This window comes from Terrapene carolina, unplaced genomic scaffold (genome assembly GCF_002925995.2).
Source record: "Terrapene carolina triunguis isolate 2854851 unplaced genomic scaffold, T_m_triunguis-2.0 Scaffold211, whole genome shotgun sequence".
In the NCBI taxonomy this organism is placed as follows: Eukaryota; Metazoa; Chordata; order Testudines; family Emydidae; genus Terrapene; species Terrapene triunguis.
This window is the reverse complement of record NW_020664562.1, coordinates 29,403,716-29,411,912: the sequence shown is the minus strand read 5'-3', so window position 1 is coordinate 29,411,912 and position 8,197 is coordinate 29,403,716. Positions and strand designations below refer to the sequence as shown.

The 8,197-nt window shown below is 42.4% G+C and overlaps 1 protein-coding gene across 9 annotated transcripts in view; it reads left to right on the top strand.

Moving 5' to 3' along the window:
* The first annotated feature begins 2,778 nt into the window (after positions 1-2,778).
* LOC113404972 (adhesion G protein-coupled receptor L2) overlaps positions 2,779-8,197 on the top strand; it is a 184,469-nt gene continuing 179,050 nt past the window's right edge. For all 9 annotated transcript variants that reach the window (XM_029912402.1, XM_029912401.1, XM_026655838.1 and 6 more), the window contains exon 1: positions 2,779-2,833. The gene's annotated coding sequence lies outside the window, so the exon portion shown is untranslated. The remainder of the gene's footprint in view (positions 2,834-8,197) is intronic.

Here is an 8,197-nt window from a genome sequence, read left to right as displayed (position 1 = left end):
GAGAGAAGTGCCTGGGGAAGGGCGTCGGAGGAGAGGCCGAAGGGGAGCCGGGCAGACAGAGCGAGCCAGCCAGGGACACCCAGCACCGTTCGCTTCGCTGTCGGCGGCGCGGGCCCTTTGCAGCCTGCCCGGGACAAACCTTGCAGCAGCTCCATTGGCTGAGAGCGGCTAGCGCTGCCGCGGCTGCTGCCAAAACAGCTCCAGCCAAGCGCCCCCTTTCTCCAGCCCCCCTCCAAGCAGGGCAGCGGCGGCTGCAGCAGCAGCAGCCAACCGCTCAAATGGAGTGGAAAATGGCCAGTGGTGGCATATAGCGCCATAGATTATCTGCCTCACGTTTTGTATTTAGCTGCCTCCAATCTGCTTTCCTTTGCCTGAGCCCCCAGCTGGGGGTGGGGGAGAGGCAGGCGGGAGAGATTCTGTCCTTTGCGGCCGGTACTATACGCGATAATGTTTATATGATTAGCTGAGCCCAGGGGTGGGGAGTAGAGAGAGGGGGGTGGAGATTGGAGGAGGAGGCTGGAGGTGACTCCAGTTCAGAGCCAGTGGAGAGTCTGTGTCAGGATTTAGCAGTCCCCAGTCACACACACAGAGGTGCATGAGCGAAAAGGAGCTTGCAATACAATTCACTGGGATTGTGTGCGTGTGTTGCGTTACCCCCCCCCCCCCCCCCATTGCTGTGTGTGTTAGTAGCTCCGCGCTTGGTTCCTGAGCTCCAGCCGTTCACGGGGCAGCGGCGGCGAGAGGAAGACGAGAAATCCGAGGAGGGGCTGGAACTGTATCATGCCAGAGGCCAGAATGTCATCCAGGGAGATGTAAATGAGGTCGATGCGAACGACAGAGACACGGAGAAGGGAGGGGGCTTTGCTCGGCAAAATTTGAGTTGGTCGCCCCGCTGCTCCTGACCTGCTGCTGCCATCGCCTTTATTCCCCTTCTCGTGATCGCTGCGGAGAAAGGACTCCCAAGGCTGGTCACATACACTGGGCTTTGCACCGTGGTCCGCCCCTTTGATTTATTGCGATTTATTTATTTATTTATTGGTCGGGGAGCCTGGCTATTTTAGACCTTTCCTGCCGAGCGGGGTGTTGGAAACGGCCGGAAAATGTTGACTTAGCCCTAGCAAAGGCAGCCTACCGACCGGCCGGCCGCTTGGAGGAGGAGAAGCCGCCTTGCGTGTGTTGTCCCAGCTCAGCAGCGAGCTGCAGAGCCAGCTCCCTCCTTCTCTCCCTACCCAGCCCAGCTTTCTCCTGCCCGGTCCCCGTTGCGCCTGCTGTTGCTGTGGTGCCTCCTGAACTAACTCCTCTGCCCCTGGCGTTCAGAGGGGGCTCACCCGGCGCACTTCTCTGGGGCATCCGAGTTGAGAGAGAGAGAGAGCGAGAACCTGGCCCGGCTTCGGTTCCACAGAGCGAGGTAAGACGAGCTCAGGGCAACAGTCTTCCTGCTGCTGTTCCCAGGACCTGTTTGCTACTTGCGTCGCTTCCCTCTTGAGCCGTTTGCAAAAAAAAAAAAAAGGACTGGGGAGGGGGGTTGGCTTGTTTGCTGAACCCAAGGCCGCCCCGCTTCTCCCTTGGGGTATCCCCCGTTCCCAGTGAACCACAGTAAATTAGTGGCGACGGCGAAGAGAGGAATAGGCCCCCCACACCCCATGCAGCCTGTTTTTTTTCACGCCATCACCATTTACTAATAGTCCGCGCCGGTTAACTCAAAGTGCTGAGTGGGGGTGAGGACAGACCGGGCGCGCCGAGGGGGCAGCTGCCACTGGGGGGAAGGAGACTGGGCAGGGGAGGTAGGGCGCGAGGGCCGGCGGCGGGAGCATGGCTTGCTGCCTTTTGGGCAGGCAGAGCCCATGGGGCTGGTTAATCCCCCGACAGGGGCTTCCCAGGCAGCCCCAGAAAGGAGACGGTGACATGAAAATGGAGCCAGATGTGAACTAGGGTGGCCGATCGTGGCCAATTAGAGGCAGGCTCCAGGGGCTGTGGGCCGGCTTCTTGCAGGGGGTGGGCGCCCTGGGGAACCAGGGCTGGCAGGGTGGGAGTGCGGAGGAGCCCCAGTGGCGTGGGGTCCCGGGGCGGCCACAGCCTCTGGGCCCCTGGGAAGAGGAGAGCCGGTGCTGTAGGCTCCTGGGCAGCCGGACTGGTGGAGCGGGACCTGGGGGCGGGCTGCGCTTTCCTGCCCAAAGGGGGCTCCGGGCCGCGGTGGGAGAGCAGGGCCGTGGGCAGACTGCGAGCTGCCGGCCTCTGAAAGAAGTCCCGGGGATCCTCGACCTCCTCCCACAACCCTCACCTTCCCCCCAGCGAGGGCTCTGGTGTCAGAGCTGGGGAAGGCTGTCTCCTGCCAGGCACCCCTGAAAAGGGACCAGGCTGAGCGGCTCTTCCAAAGGAGCCTGCAAGGCTCTAACTAACAGCAGGAGCCATATGGTTCCCGTTACCGGAGCAAGGCAGCCTTTTCTCTCCTCTTTGGTCTGATCCAACATTCTTTCCTGTATATTGAGCCAGCAAGTCTCCTTCTCTCCCTTCCCTCCTTGGGTTCAGAGGAGTAATATCTTGACGTGGGTAGTTCATTCATTTGTCTGTGTGTGTGTATAGAGCAGGCCCCACCAAGTCTGGCGAACTCAAGTTGCGCAATGAAGAAAGTTGCATCCGTTTAGTAAATAATTACCTGTTGCAGATTTATTTTAACTAAATCAGCTTCATGAAGAGCCAGTCCGCCCAGCCGCGAGTGCATAGGGAAAGAGGCTTCCAGCTAGCGATGATAATCCTTCCCAGTTGTGGAAGAAGGAAGGTTTTTTTAGTTTCAGATGTGGAAAGCTGGGGCCATCTGGAGACAGAAAACAAAGTACGTGTGTCACGGGCACCTTTTACTGTATCTGTGTTTAACAAAAATAGTATCCGGTTATAAATCTAAATTAGTGCTGGTGGGGTTTGGACATAGTTGATTTGTCAGAAAGTAAAGATGTGGTATTCAGGTGTATGTTTTTCTTTGCATAGAAATGTTCTTGCGCACACGATGAAGAATTCTGCAGAACAAATGTTCCGTTGTTTGGTTTCTTCAGACACTCTGATTCCCTCCTTTTGTTGCTTGTCACTAAAAGAGGTGCCATTTCACATCATTCTGCACAAATTGTTTGAATTAATGCAAGTGTGAATTCTTACCGTTTGAAGGGGGCTATTAGCATATCAAAGGTTTCTTAGTTCCAGCTCAATTGAGAAAATTTCAGCTTGTCTTCCATTTGCTTCCAAGCAGAGGCCCAAAGGGCAGTGGGAATTGTAAAGGGATAAAATGGGGAGGTGGATTTGGGTTATGTTTCTGAACTTTTGCTGTTTTGTAATTATGTGAGTGAAAAACATTGTCTGTCTGCTGCAGAGCCCTTGCAAACGGTCAGACAATTATTTTCTATTGGTTAATGGTTTGTTCAAGAAAAAGAGTGACCTTTTATGACAGCCACAGTGACATTGCTTCTGGTGTCTTCTGTCTGTTAGTAGGATTTAGAAAGCCTTTTCTACTGGACTCATGCTTTGGGTATGGCCTACACATTATGGCATTAGGGGGTCTGAATAGGAAAAGAACTTCTAATTATTTCAGAGAAAAATGAAATCTTGAAATAAAAGACAATTCCAAACCTTTGAAGTAAACATACTTTTCTCCTTAATATGTAGACTAGGATAATAGACAAGCTTTCATATGTAGTTTAAAGAAAGTGTTACCATCTATTAGCCATGTACTTCAATTTCATTTTTATTATAAGTACATTTCTAATGTGAAAAATAATAACTTCTTGTAATCTGATTTAATGGGTTAAATATGGGATACTAAGAGCAAAGTATTATATTTTGCGGTTAGTGATAGTGGTGTAGTAAATATTCTTAAGTAGGTGTGGCAAGGCCTGTGTCGGTCTCATAGTAGAATATTTATCATTATGTTTTAAATTGGTTTACATACCTCAAATTTACACAATTTTTGATTCATTAGGTACTGTTGTTTTCCTCTGTTTGCAAAGAGCAATGTCTCAGTCAACCCCCTTTCATTGTCTTAAAAAATCAATATTCATAATCTGGCAAACCAAGAGCCAAGCAAAATGCAGTTATCCTTCTTTAAGGTGGGCCCTTTTCCAGAGAGTCGATGGTTCTTGGGGACTGCATTCTGGTCTCTCTCTTGTCTTTGGCAAAAAATAACTTTATCTCCCAGACCTCTTAAACTGAATAAAATATCATCTGTTTTGTGTGTGTGTGTTTTTTTTAAAGTGGTTTTGAATGCTTTGTAGGTTCATGGGTTCTTTGCACATTGTAGTATAAGGAATATGAATATGACATGCCTTTATTGTAAGAGGTATCTTTACTAATGTTCAAAAGTGTTCCTTTTACTTTCATTTAATAAAGAAACTGAGTTGCATGGTATAAGAGTCTTGAAGAAAACTGTAGTTAATTACATAGTTTATTTAGATTTCTATTACCCTTAAATGGACATCACTTCAGTATTTTGTAGATAGATGGGTTTTAGTGGTCCTAAAATTGTGTCATTACCTTGAGGTAATTTTTTAGCACTTTATTTGCCTAATGCCTTCAGCTGTCTAAAGTGTACCTTTTGGTGGTATAAAAGGAACATATTGATGTGATTGCCATTATTGCACTTAAGTTGCTGTTAACTAGTCTGCTTTGAATGCAGAGTGCTATAAAGAAAGCGTATTATCCTTAGCGCTATTAGGGATAATCTAAAAATTGTCTTGAAAATGTTGCACTTCAGTTTATGTGATGGTGATCCCAAATTTGACAAATCTCTAAAGATATAAAATGCAGTGGAAGAAAGATTTTCAACATTCAGATGACAAAATTGGACCACTTAGAGAAAAATTAATGTGCAACAGCAGCACTTCAGCTGCCATTTTCAATCACTGTGGGTTTCTATGTGTTGGCAACAGAAAAGGAACATAGACATTCATATAGTTCTGGGAGCTGGTGGTTGGGGAAATCAGGATATTGAATCATGTGGGTAGAACAAACCAATTACTTCAGGTTTTGACTTGAGACTGGCCAATAAACATTTTTTTGGGGGGCTTCTGGCTCCCCCTGCTCATTAATAGACCAACATCAAAGCGAGCAACCAAACTTCCAAATGTTATAAAAACTAATGTAAAGATACAGATCTTACATGTAGTCTTGCAAGTCTTAATTTAAGACAAGCAGTTGGAGTTTTTATTGCAGCAATTTTCACAATCAGCAGAGACATTAACACCAGGCTTCTGGGTGTTTCCTTCCTTACAATGAGCAAGAGGAGAGCTTTAAAAAACAAAGTTTGTTTAGTATAGTTAGTCCTTATTTGATCACTTCAGAAGCTTTCTCCATGTTTTATTTATCCTTTTTATAGCTTTTAATGTTTTAAATCAAGAATTGGTGTTATTCAGAGGATATTTCTTAGCTTGGGTAAGAAAATACTTTATTGAAATTAAAATAATCAAGGTGGCAATAGTTTAAAAGTTTGTGCTATATTTATTTTTTAATGATACATACTAAACATGCGATTTTGTTTCTGAAAAATGTGATAGTTCAAAGTGAATCTCTATTTGAATAAGGTTATCTCTTTTTTTAGTAGAGTAATCAAATGAATTTACTGTACTGTTTGGTAAATATATTGTAATCTGGCTGGTTGTAATTTCACTTTTAGAAAAACAAGGACCTATTTGCAGCAAATTTTGTCTAAATTCAAGTTGGAAAAACATTTTTATTTAAGTAAGACTAGCAATTAACTGTGTGCATCCAGTATAGGGAAAATTACATAATTAGGAAAAATCAGAGATTGAAGCATAAAGATGATCAAATTTTTTTGGAAAATTTGACCTAAAAAGTTTATCTGATGCACTGGTACTTGCTAGGTTTGCTCGTACCACTTCCATGTAGTGTGTTGACTTTCATATTGAAAATTTTTGTAGATTTCTTCTAAACAGCTCTTGCTGAACTTGTTGGTAAAATTATCTTTACCAGGAACTACACTAATCCCTAGACAATTCTTTTAAATTTTAAATAATTGCAATACATTTTCCTGAGCCGTCATATTTTCCATTGGGAAGTACATGAGGATGACAGATAAAACAAGAACTTGAAGTAGCTATTAATGATCTTACCAGGTGAAGTGCAAGAGAAGAAGTTAAAATATGTCTGGCGGATAATTGAAATCATATTCATGCACAGGTAGGCAGTCAGTTATAAAGCAGCATACTTTATAGCAAACTTTAGTGAAATTATAATCAATCATGTTACTTAGATATGTCATGTTCAACAGAAATTTTTTAAAGCATTTTATAGGATTGATACATTTGTGATGTGAAAAGGCAGCTTGAAATAGCAAAATATTCTACTTCTTAAGTATTTAGGTGCAGCTTTAAACTTAATTCTGTCTTTTATTTTTGTTTTTCAAATCTGAGTTTGAAAAAACTAAAAGATTTAAACAATCACTGTATTGCAAGTGGATGTCAAGATAACTGGAAAAGCAAAAAGCTATGTAAAGGCCATTCTCAGTATTTTTAACAATGCCGTTTAATATTTAAATAGATTTCAAAGATAGGTTCATTTGCTTTCCAACAGTTCTTAAAATAAGAGTTTAGGTGGTTCTGTAGGGATAGGTAAGCTTGTGGTATTGTTTGAATACATCTATAGGAAGAGGTGCATTCAATCTTTACTTAATGAACACACTTATTTCAATCTGAGCTGTGTCCAGAAAAAGATGAATTCAAAGTTGTCACTCTTAAAGCCCTGCTCAATAACCATATTTTCTTGAAGCTCAACTTCTTCACCTGTCAGTGTGTGAAATACAGGTTCCAACATTTTGGGGTTGAGGAGTGTATGCTGCTTACTCGCTAGTGATTTAAGTTGTAAAAATGCATTGCTTAATGAGTAGTACAATCAATTCAACCCTCTTACGATACAAACTGATAATTTAAAACCAGTTCTTAAGAAAAGGGCCCTTGATCAGATTCTGAATTATAGCATAGTCCAGGTTATGGGTCATTATCTTAAACTGAGTATTTTATGGGACTTTGAAGAAATATATAATTTGCATGTGTCATGATTTCTTTCTTGTTTGATTTTCATCAGTCATTATTGCCACGATTCAACTTACACAAGCCTGTTATTTACCAAAAATTATTTAGAAAGGCATAATAATCAAGAGCATTGCAGACTGACTGAAGCAAACACAATGCTTAACACCTGCAGGTAAAGTGCAGCCTACTGCAAAATGCTATTGATTGCTTTTGTGGCACAAAGCAAGCTTAAATACAATTTATTTAATTACAACAAAATTGCAGTTTTATGAAGTAATATACTTCATCTTTTTAGAAGATTTTACATGTTATTTGCTGGTAAGTAAAATCCCATCACAGTAGTATGAATTTGTTCAATTACCAGAGCAGCTAAGGGGAATGAGATGGGGTGGGGAAATCAATTTACACTGAAAAGCTCCAGAAATGAGATTAACTTGGTTAGTAGGAATTTGCCAGCAGTATCTAAATTGCTTAATATTATAAAATATTACCATATTTCATGTACAGTAAGAATGTTGACTACACATCATATTTGTTGTTTTTGGCTGTTTTTTTGTATCATGTAAGCATTTCTATTTTTATTCCTACAATAGCATTTGCAGATAAGTCAAAAGTCTAACAATAACTTTTCAAAATAGAGGGACTAATACTCTCCTCTAAAAGAAATAGTACTATTTTAGATAAGTGATCACAACTAGTTATTTCTCCTGTCTAGCTTGTTGTCTGTAAATACCTTAGCAGACATTTCAGACTGAAAGGCAAGAGATAAAATGTTAATTTCAGAGTGGCCCCAACAGTGTCCATATTCTTCTTGTCTGTAATGTAAAAAGTCTTTGCTCATCACCTCCAGAATAAAAAAGCCATTGTTACTTCTTAATATAAACCATTTTTTGTGGAGTATTTAATATTGACATTAGCATTTTATCTTTAATCCTTATATGTAAACAGTGAACTGGAATTTTTGTATCTGCAAAATCTGTTGTGGTTTAGACTTCCTAATATTTAACCAGGCATCTGCTGGACTCTGTTCTTGCTTCATTCAGTCACCAAAACTGACTTTGCTACAAGGACGGGCAACATGACAAGTTAGAACCAGTGGACCATTTGTAGGTAATAAAGTCAGTTTACTGGAATTTCTGAGGAAAGTGGTTAAAAAGAGAGGACAA